The sequence below is a fragment of the Nicotiana tomentosiformis genome, chromosome 9 (assembly GCF_000390325.3).
Source record: "Nicotiana tomentosiformis chromosome 9, ASM39032v3, whole genome shotgun sequence".
Lineage (NCBI taxonomy): Eukaryota > Viridiplantae > Streptophyta > Magnoliopsida > Solanales > Solanaceae > Nicotiana > Nicotiana tomentosiformis.
Window position 1 is genome coordinate 42,096,235 of NC_090820.1, and position 10,206 is coordinate 42,106,440.

Consider the following 10,206-nt stretch of genomic DNA (forward strand, 5'->3'; position numbering starts at 1 on the left):
GTAATACATTGGATCGTAGAAGTGTCTTCATAGTATCAGGGTGAGGTCCGAAGTCGGGTCACCAAGCTTCGAGCCCGAAGGACCGATCAACGTCGAGCTCGATGTTATTATCAAGCTCGAATCCAAATCGAACTATGATGCGAAGTAAAGTTATCGAGCTTATGATTTAGAGACCGACCAACACTGACCCCGAATCAATACAGGGACCCGAGTCAGACTCGAGCTCGAGTCAAGATCGAGAGCTCGAGTTAATATCGAGCTCACAAACAAGAGTCGTTGCAATCCCACTAGAGGAGAGAATCTTGGCAGGAATCATGAAAAACTGATTTATCATGGGTCTCCCACTATATATTTTTAATTATATCTAAACGTAGTATCCTCCACTGTAAAGAGGATGGCTATATTTGTGTAAAGGACAGTTTTTGTTTACATTGTAATTCAAACATCATATTCTTCTATATTCAAGAGTTATTCTTTTAAGCTTCATTAATTGATTTTCTTGCTTAGTCTTAAAAATCATCTTCTTTCCAACCTTGTTTATTTTGCATTCTTTACAATCCATATTTGATATTTCTCTTTATCCTTACGATTTGTATCAAGTTATATCACATATCCTTAGAACTACATACAAATTCAACTCTATCCATTTTTCGGATAAATAACATTTCAGAAATTAATTATGTTATTTTTTCAGCCAAGATTCAGACAATAATTATGTCAAAAACAATTATTGTATTATAGATACATTCTTTTGTTTATAGTTACTTCATCTTTTGAAATTAATTATTTAGGTTATAGCTATTTCATAGCCCAGTCTTGGTGATATTCAGAAAATATATAATTAAAGTACTTTTACTGTTTCCCTTGGAAAGTAGAGAGAGACTAAGGTTATGTTTTGAAAGTCATATGTACGTAATTACTACTGAAGTATTTATACAGCCAGGCAATTACGAAGTATAGCAATTAGAATAGCGTGTTTGTTTGCCAAAACATAATAACACTATAATCCTACAGTTATTTTTTGTTGCACAAGTATAATTTCAAGATTTTTTATTTTAAAATAAAAGATAAGTATAAAAATTAAATAATTTTTCAGGAGAACATGTAAATAAATTTTAATATGTGACAAATATATATATATATATATATATATATATATATATATATATATATATATATATATATATATGTACATATAAGACAGAAATATTATGTATTATCTAGGTATTTAAAGTATATATTGACTTTAAGATTTATTAATAATTATCTATTAGTAATTAATATAGTATATAATAATCAATATCTTTCGAATAAAAATATTTTATCTTAAGTTGTTTAAAAACTTCCAATAAAAATTTAATATCTTACCTGTGAATATAATATGAAAATTATGGTTTTTTGCACTTTTAAGTTAAGTAAATAAATAAATATATGAGTTTAAAAAGCACTAATATTTATATGAATAAAATAAAACTATCTATAAAACAAAATACAAACAATACTTATTAATCTATCCACAACATAATTTATATAAAACTCATTATTATAAAGCTAGTGATAAAGCATAATATTATTTTCAAACTATCATATCATCCAGATACAAAATCCTACCACCAGTATTAGTGTGCAACGATTGCATTTGCAATAAAAAAATAAAAAATAAAAAGAAGAAAAATATGTAAGTAGTTATGAAGTGCTAAAATCTGGAGTGGAGCGATAAAGTGGCACGTTTTGAAAAGAAAATTTTGAGAAGAGGAAAGAAAAGAAGAAATGATTTGAAAAATCATGTGGTAATAAAACTATAATTATCACTAATTCTCATGTTTTTCTCTAAAATTGAAGCGTATAATTACTACTCTCAATGAACCTTATTTTATATTGACCAAGTAATTAGCCAAACAAACAAGTTAAACGGTATAATTATATCCAATTATATTCAAATTCAATTATAAGGCAGCCCAAATGAAATCAAAAGTTTTCCATTACTTTTATATTTATTTGTTTATTTGTTTGAAGAATACTTTTTACCTTGATATCCAACTTTCTTTTAAAAAGAATCAAGCCCCATCAATAGTAGGATAGGAAGTTCGTGAAGAAAATGACTTCTTTGTTGTATAAGGAGCGGATCCATAATAAACTAAATATTTAAGTGCCAATATTAAATACATTATTTTATTTTATTGGAAAGACTGAGAAAATTAAAGAAGAAGCCTATGACCCACACACAACTTGCTTGCCAGCCATGTCACAACTACATTGCACAAAGAATTAAAAATAGTGCAACCATTACTGTATTTAAATATTCTATCTAGGTGCAGTAAAACAAATCATTACGTGGTTTATTAGCTAAAAGATTGTGATAAGCAAAGCTAAGTTCCCATATTTAGAATTTCAAGATGGCATATTTTATATGATGTTAGCATTAAAGTAGTAAATGGCATTACATAATAAAAGTAATATACACTATATATAATCAAAACTTTAATTATTCTAATTTTCGTGTATTTATAATTAAGTATTTTATTTATCAAGGAATAAATGTACAAGTAATTGTTATTCTAATTTTTGAAAACTCTATTTATATAAGGTTCATATCTTATGTGAGCAACTTTATCTTTACAAAATCATGAAGAACAACAGCGATAAATTAATTTTGTATTAGTAAATTGTGATAAATTTGATTTTAAAAAGTACATAAATTAATTTCAACTAATTAATTATTGAGGTACAATATTTCTTACATAATTCTGAAAATAAAATGTATTACTCGTTAAGTAAGCAGTAAGCTAGCTAAGGGCATTGGTGGTGTCAATAGGTTTTTGTATCCTCGCACTCCCACGGTCATAGGGCAAGCCACGTAAGCTAAGATGGCGTAGCATGTCGTTAGTACACGTGGCAGAACAGAGCGAATTTTTTAACGATAAAAAAACCAGAAGCGACAAGAACAAAAGCAAAATGGCGGGCTCCACGTCAGTGGGCCATTCTCTTTTCCGGTGGTCCCACTGTGGGTCCCACCATTCCTACGTGGCCTCAACAGTCTATAATTATAATGGTTTTCCGAAATGGGAGGGCCGGAGCCGGTGTTAAATTTACGCGCCTGTGACACAAAGCTGCTTGAAGCTAGCGGAGATATTTGACTGCCACGTGCTCCTATTAGGCAGTGACGTTATCATTTCCGCAATTTTCTTAAGCAAAAAGATATTTACAGGTGAGAGTGAAGATGAGAAAGTAGTGGGCAGCCAATAGCAAGATCCAATTAAGAGATTTTTTAATGAAAAAAGGATAAAATAGGTGTCAGTAGATTTAGAAAGACACGTAATGAAAAGATATGCCACATAAGACACGGCAAATTTAGGTGCAAAGTTAGGTGCATGAATCTGAACCGCAATAGTTGCCCTGTTAAGGAAATGCATAAACCAGAAAACCAGTAAGATGCTTTGACCAAGTGTAAATGTGTAATAGTTGGCAAATATTCACACAATTATATATATATATTAACGAAAATTATATTGACAACAACAACAACATACCTACTAATATCCCACACCATGGGATCTGGGAGGGTAGTGTGTACGCAAACTTTATCCATACCTTGTGAAGATAGAGATGTTGTTTCTAATAGACACTCGACTTAGGAAAGCATAAGCACCGCATTACAACAACATACCAAGTAATATCATATTAATGAAAATATAGACAAGAAGGGACAGTACCAACAAGCCATATAAAAGCAGAATAAAAACAACCAGATAGTAAGGTGATCAACAATGAAAAAAACAACAGTTATTCATAAAAACCTACTACCAACAGAAAGCGAGACTGCGTGTCAATACTATTGTTATGAACACTCTAGACTACCTACTTTACTACCCTAATCATCGACCTCCATACCTTCCTATCAAGGGTCATGTCCACGGTCAGCTGAAGTTGTGCCATGTCTTGCCTAATCACCTCTCCCCACCTCTTCTTTGGCCTACCTCTACCTCTACGTAAGGCCCTCCAATGTCAATCTCTCACACCTCCTCACCGGGGCGTCTGTGTTCCTCCTCCTCCTCACATGACCAAACCACCTAAGTCGTGCTTCCTGCATCTTGTCCTCAATAGGGGCCACATCCACCTTGTCACGAATAACCTCATTTCTGATCCTATATAACCTGGTGTGCCCCCACATCCATCTCAACATGTTCATCTCTGCTACCTTCATCTCCTAGACATGAATGATATTGACTTGCCAACACTCATCCCCATACAACATCGTTGGTCAGACTACTACTCTATAAACTTACCCTTAAGTTTTGGTGGCACCTTTTTGTCACACAAAACACAGGAAGCGAGTCTCCATTTCATCCATCCCGCCCCAATACGATGTGTGACATCTACATCAATCTCCACATCCCCCTGAATAATAGACTCAAGGTACTTAAAACCCCCTCTCCTAGAGATGACCTACGAGTCCAGCCTCACCTCCCCTTCCCCTCCTTGAGTCTCGCCACTGAACTTATACTCCAAGTATTCTGTCTTGGTCATGCTCAACTTGAAACCTTTAGATTCCAGGGTCTGCCTCCATACTTCTAATTGTGCGTTGATATTGTCTCGCGTCTCGTTAATTAATACAATATCATATACAAATAGCATTCACCATGACACCTCCCCTTGGACGTGGTGCGTCGGTACGTCCATCGCTAGAGCAAACAAAAAAGGGCTGAGTGTCGACCCCTTATGCAACCCCATCATAACCGAAAAATGGTCTAAGTCCACACCTACCGTTCTCACTCGGGTCTTTACTCCATCATACATGTCCTTAATCAACCTAACAAAGGCAACGGGTACACCTCTATCCTCCAAACATCTCCACAAAATCTCCCTCGGAAGTTTATCGTACGCATTTTCAAAGTGGATGAACACCATATGCAAGCCCTTCTTTCTCTCCCTATACTGCTCCATCAATCTCCTAATGAGGTGGATGGATTTTATAGTCAAACGCCCTGTCATAAACCCAAACGGATTCTCAGAAATAGACACACGCATCCTCACCCTTAGCTCTACCACTCTCTCCCAGACTTTCATAGTATGACTAAGCAGCTTGATACCCTGATAGTTATTGCAATTTTGGATATCATCATTGTTCTTGTATAAAAGAACCATCGTGTTCCATCTCCACTCTTCGGGCATCTTCTTCGTTCTAAAATTGACATTAAATAACCCAGTGAGCCACTCCAAGCATGCCTTGCCCGCACTCTTTCAAAACTCCACCGAGATTTCATCCGGTCTAGTTGCTTTGCCCTTGCTCATCTTACGCATAACCCCCTCAACTTCATCAACTCTAATCCGCCTACAATACCTAAAGCCATAACGACTCCCGGAGAGTTCCAAACCACCCAGGACAATGCTCTTGTCCCGCTCCTCGTTCAAGAGACTATAGAAGTAGGTCTCCCATCTCTGACGGATAAGCCCCCCATCCAACAAAACTCTACCTTCTTCGTCCTTGATGCACATCACTTGGTCCAAGTTCCGCGCCTTCCCTATCACGCCTTGGCTAACCTGAACAACCACTTATCCCCACCCCGACCCTCGAGTTCTTCATACAAATGACTAAAAGCTGCAGTCTTGGCCGTCGTAACTGTTAACTTTGCCTCTTTCTTAGCCAACTTATAATGCCCCCTATTCGCCCTCTTCTCCTATTCGTCTACACTTTCCACTAGCTTCAGATACGCTACTTTCTTGATTTCCACTTTTTCTTGCATTTATCCATTCCACCACTAGTCTCACTTGTGACCACCAGAGTAACCCTTTGAGACCCCTAATACCTCTCTTACGGCTTCCCTAATGCATTGCACATTCGTGGTCCACAATTATATTGAAATTTAATTAATTTAAATTAGTCCCTTTGGGGACATCTGATAAAAATAATTAATTTAAATTTATATCATGTAAGACCCATTAAAAGGAAATGCATTCCATAAACTAATTTCTTTCATTTTCATGTCTAATTACATTTATTATATAATAATATCATACCAGTATAGTCCCACAAGTGGGGTCTGGGGAGGGTAGAGTATACACATACCTTATCCCTACCTTTAAGAAGGCGGAGATATTTTCAATAGACCTTCGGCTCTAGAAAGATAAATGGAAGGGTCATTAACAAGCAAACCAAATCTAACAACCGAAGTGAAAATGCAAAACTAACACTGCAAACAGAAAATCGAAACAAAGACAACATCAAGTAATAACAGAAGTCTAGGACTACAAAAATACATAAAAGACACGGAGCGACTACCTAAACCTTTACCTTTATTCTCAACCTCCACACCTTCCTATCCATGATCATGTCCTCAGTAAGTTGGAGCAACGTCATATCTCGCCTAGTCACCTCTCCACAATACTTCTTCGGTCTGCTTCTACCTCACTGTTTGCCCTTCAATGCTAGTTTCTCACACCTCCTCACCGGTGCATTTGTGTCTCTCTTTTTCACATGTCTGAATCATCTAAGTCTCGTTTTCCGCATCTTGTCCTTCACAGGGGCCACGTCCACCCTGTCCTAGATAACTTTATTTCTAATTATATCTAACATGGTATGTCCGCACATCTATCTCAACATCCTCATTTTAGCCACCTTCATCTTCTGAACATGGGAGTTCTTAACTGGCAAGCACTCCGCGCCATACAGCATAGTCGGTCTGACCACCATTTCATAGAACTTTCCTTTAAGTTTTGGTGGCACATTCTTATCACATAAAACACCGGAAGCGAGCCTTCATTTCAACCATACCGCCCAATACAGTGTGTGACATCGTTATCGATCTCCCCATTCCCTTGTATAACTGACCCAAGGTACTTGAAACCTTTTCTCTTAGGAATGACTTGTGAATCAAGCCTCACTTCTTCGTCCACTTCCTGAGTCGCGCCAATAAACTTGCACTCCAAGTGTTCTATTTTGGTCTTACTCAATCTGAAACCTTTAGACTCCATAGTTTGCCTCTAAACCTCTAACGTCTCATTAATATCACATCATGTCTTGTTAATCAATACAAAGTCATCTGCAAATGACATGGCTCATGGGACCTCCCCTTGAATGTGTCGCACCAATGCGTCGATTGCCAGGGCAAATAGTAATGGGTTAGGGCTAACCCCTGGTGCAACCCCATCACAACTGAAAAGTGTTCTGAATCCCCTCCCACTATCCTCACCCGAGCCTTAGCTCCGTCGAAAATGTCCTTAATAGCCCTAATGTATGTAACATGAACTCCTCTAGTCTCCATATATCTCTATAGCACCTCCATCGGCACTTTATCATAAGCGTTCTCTAAGTCGATGAACACCATATGCAAATCTTTTACCCTCTCCATATATTGCTCCATCAACCTCCTAATAAAGTGAATAGCTTCCGTAGTCGAACGTCCCACTATAAATCCGAATTGGTTCTTTAAAATCGACACAATACTCCTCACCTTCAGCTGCACCACCATCTCTCATACTTTCATATTATGGTTTAGTAGCTTGATACCCCAATAGTTGTTACAATTTTGGATATCACCATTGTTCTTATACAACAGAATCATCGTACTCTATCACCATTCTTCAGGTATCTTCATCGTCCTAAAAATGACATTGAATAACCCAGTGAGCCATTCCAAGCCCGCCCTACCCACGCCCTTCCAAAACTCAATCGGTATTTCATCTAGCTCGGTCGCTCTCCCCATGCTCATCTTGTGCATAGCCCCCTCTACCTCATCGACTCTTATACACCTACAATACCTAACATCTCGACGACTCTCGGAGTGTTCTAAATCACCTAGTTGCAATGTTCCTATCCTCTCTTCGTTCAAAAGTTTACGAAAGTAAGTCTATCATCTCCGTCGAATAAGTGTCTCATCCAACAACACTCTACCTTTCTCGTTCTTGACGCACTTCACTTGGTTCAGGTCACGAGCCTTCCTTTCTCGCACTTTGGCTAGCCTGTACAGTTTCTTACCCCCCTCCTTTGTCTCCAAGTTCTTCATACAAGCGTTCAAACCCGACAGTGTTAGCCGCTATAACTGCCAGCTTCACTTCCTTCTTAGCCACCTTACACCGCTCCCTATTTGTCCTCTTCTCCTCCTCGTCCACGCTCTCCAAAAGCTTCAACTATGCCGCTTTCTTGGCTTCCACTTTACCTTGAAAGTAAGAAAATGACCAAGAATAAATATTAATTATCTTTATTTAAATAATGAAAATGATCTTAAAAATACATGTGATATATTAATTAGCTTAATATAAGCACTAAGTAAGAGTAAATGTGTTTCTTTTAAATTATTATCTTAATTAGCTTTTTTTTACCGCTCCCAAAGTGCTCCCCATTTTACTTTTTTGGTGACTCATACCCACAACATAAAGGTTGGAGGTAAATAGTGCTTACCATTTGAGCAACCTTCTCTTGTCATACTACAGATATCATTCTTCTTTTTATAAATACTGATTTAAGATTAAAAGGAAAACTACCTTAATCAAACATCATCATATAAACCGAAATGAACAAAATATTTTATTTTGGTGGGGTTAAGTTGTCAATAATTTACCATTTACGTCGAATGGCAACAATTGAAGTTGTAACTTTATTCCAATTGTGAGTTATCTTTTTTGAAGAATTAACCCAAATAGTTGTCCATCCAACAACTTAAACTAAAAATAGTTGATGGAGGTATAATATAGACATAATTTATGTATTATATATGTATAATCATGTATAATCAATATGTAATCTATATACATAGCTAAAAAAAAGTAAATAGTGAATATGACTAGCTATTTATGTAAAAATCCCTTATTTTTTCTCCGGAAATTTATAATGTAGTTTGAGACTTTTGAGTATTAAATACAAGTTAGCTGCATTGGGTGCTTCTCACTTTTAATTGTGATCGTCGGATTCATAGATTAATTCATCAAGAGTTTTAATAAGTAGTTATGTTAGTCAATTATTTATTTTATAATGTAATCTTCTAATATTATCAGTTTTATAAGACTAAGGTTAGTTAAAATATAATTAATGCGTTTATTTGTTTATGCAAAGAAATAATATCTAGGTAGAACTTTTGATTATCCTCGTCTAATATACTTTAGCCAGCTGACCATATCTTTTTAATAACTTTATGAAGCCAAGCAACAAAAGTTGGGACCTAGGTGGTGGGAAAGTGAAATAAAGAGAAAGATGTACTAGTAAGCAAGACTCGATCGACACAATTTATTTATATTTGATATTTCTATTAAATCAATATATTCGTCATATGTTTACATATAAAGTTATTTTTAATTATAATTAACGAATATATATTATTTTAATCATAATAAAATAATATATTTTGGTGTAATACCATATATATATATATTTTTTTGAACTTGCTCGTAGTAACTGGGGGTGATTGATAGAAACGACCTCATGATGGGTTAGTCTTAGCTGAATGCCTCCAAAATTGACGGTATTTGAAAAATAGACTTGACCCGGACATAGTTATTGCTCTTCATCATTTCTCCATCAAATTGGTAGCGTTTATGCTATATTATCTATCTGTTAAAGTTGTTGATCAAAGTCTATCAGGTTTGCATAATTTTTCTCTTTAGGAATTTATTTACCGGATTAGTAGAATTTATGTTATATTTACTCTACCTATCTGTTAAGTTGTCCATCGAAGTCTAGCCAATTGTCATAATGGTTTTGATGTTGTTTTAACAAAGTGTTCTTTCAATTTGCAACTTTAATTTCGATCAAACTATCCTAAATTTGCTCCAAATAATCTTAAATTTGAATTAAAACTTCCAAATACCAACACAAACGGCCCTCAATTACCAATTTAGTCAAATAATCAAATTAAAAGGCCAACTTTGTCTTCTTCAATACTTTCTAAGATTTAATAATGAAGTAGTTTTAAGCTTTTTATAGTAAATTACCAAATTAGTATTTAAACTTAAAATTTAAGCATAAATTATTAATATTTAAACGATTTTAACAATAATGAACCTTATCGTGCTATTTCTCACTGTCAAACACGAATTTCAAGCTTTAAATATTGAAAAACTATGATGTTCAAATAAAAAATGGGAAGATTTCGCTAAGAGCAAAAAAAACGTGTACATTCGGCAAGACCAGTCCTGTTGGGGGACATGTCGTGCGATTACTTGGGTAACTGAAACCAATTTATAACATTTGATATTGAATCGTAGTTTATTAAT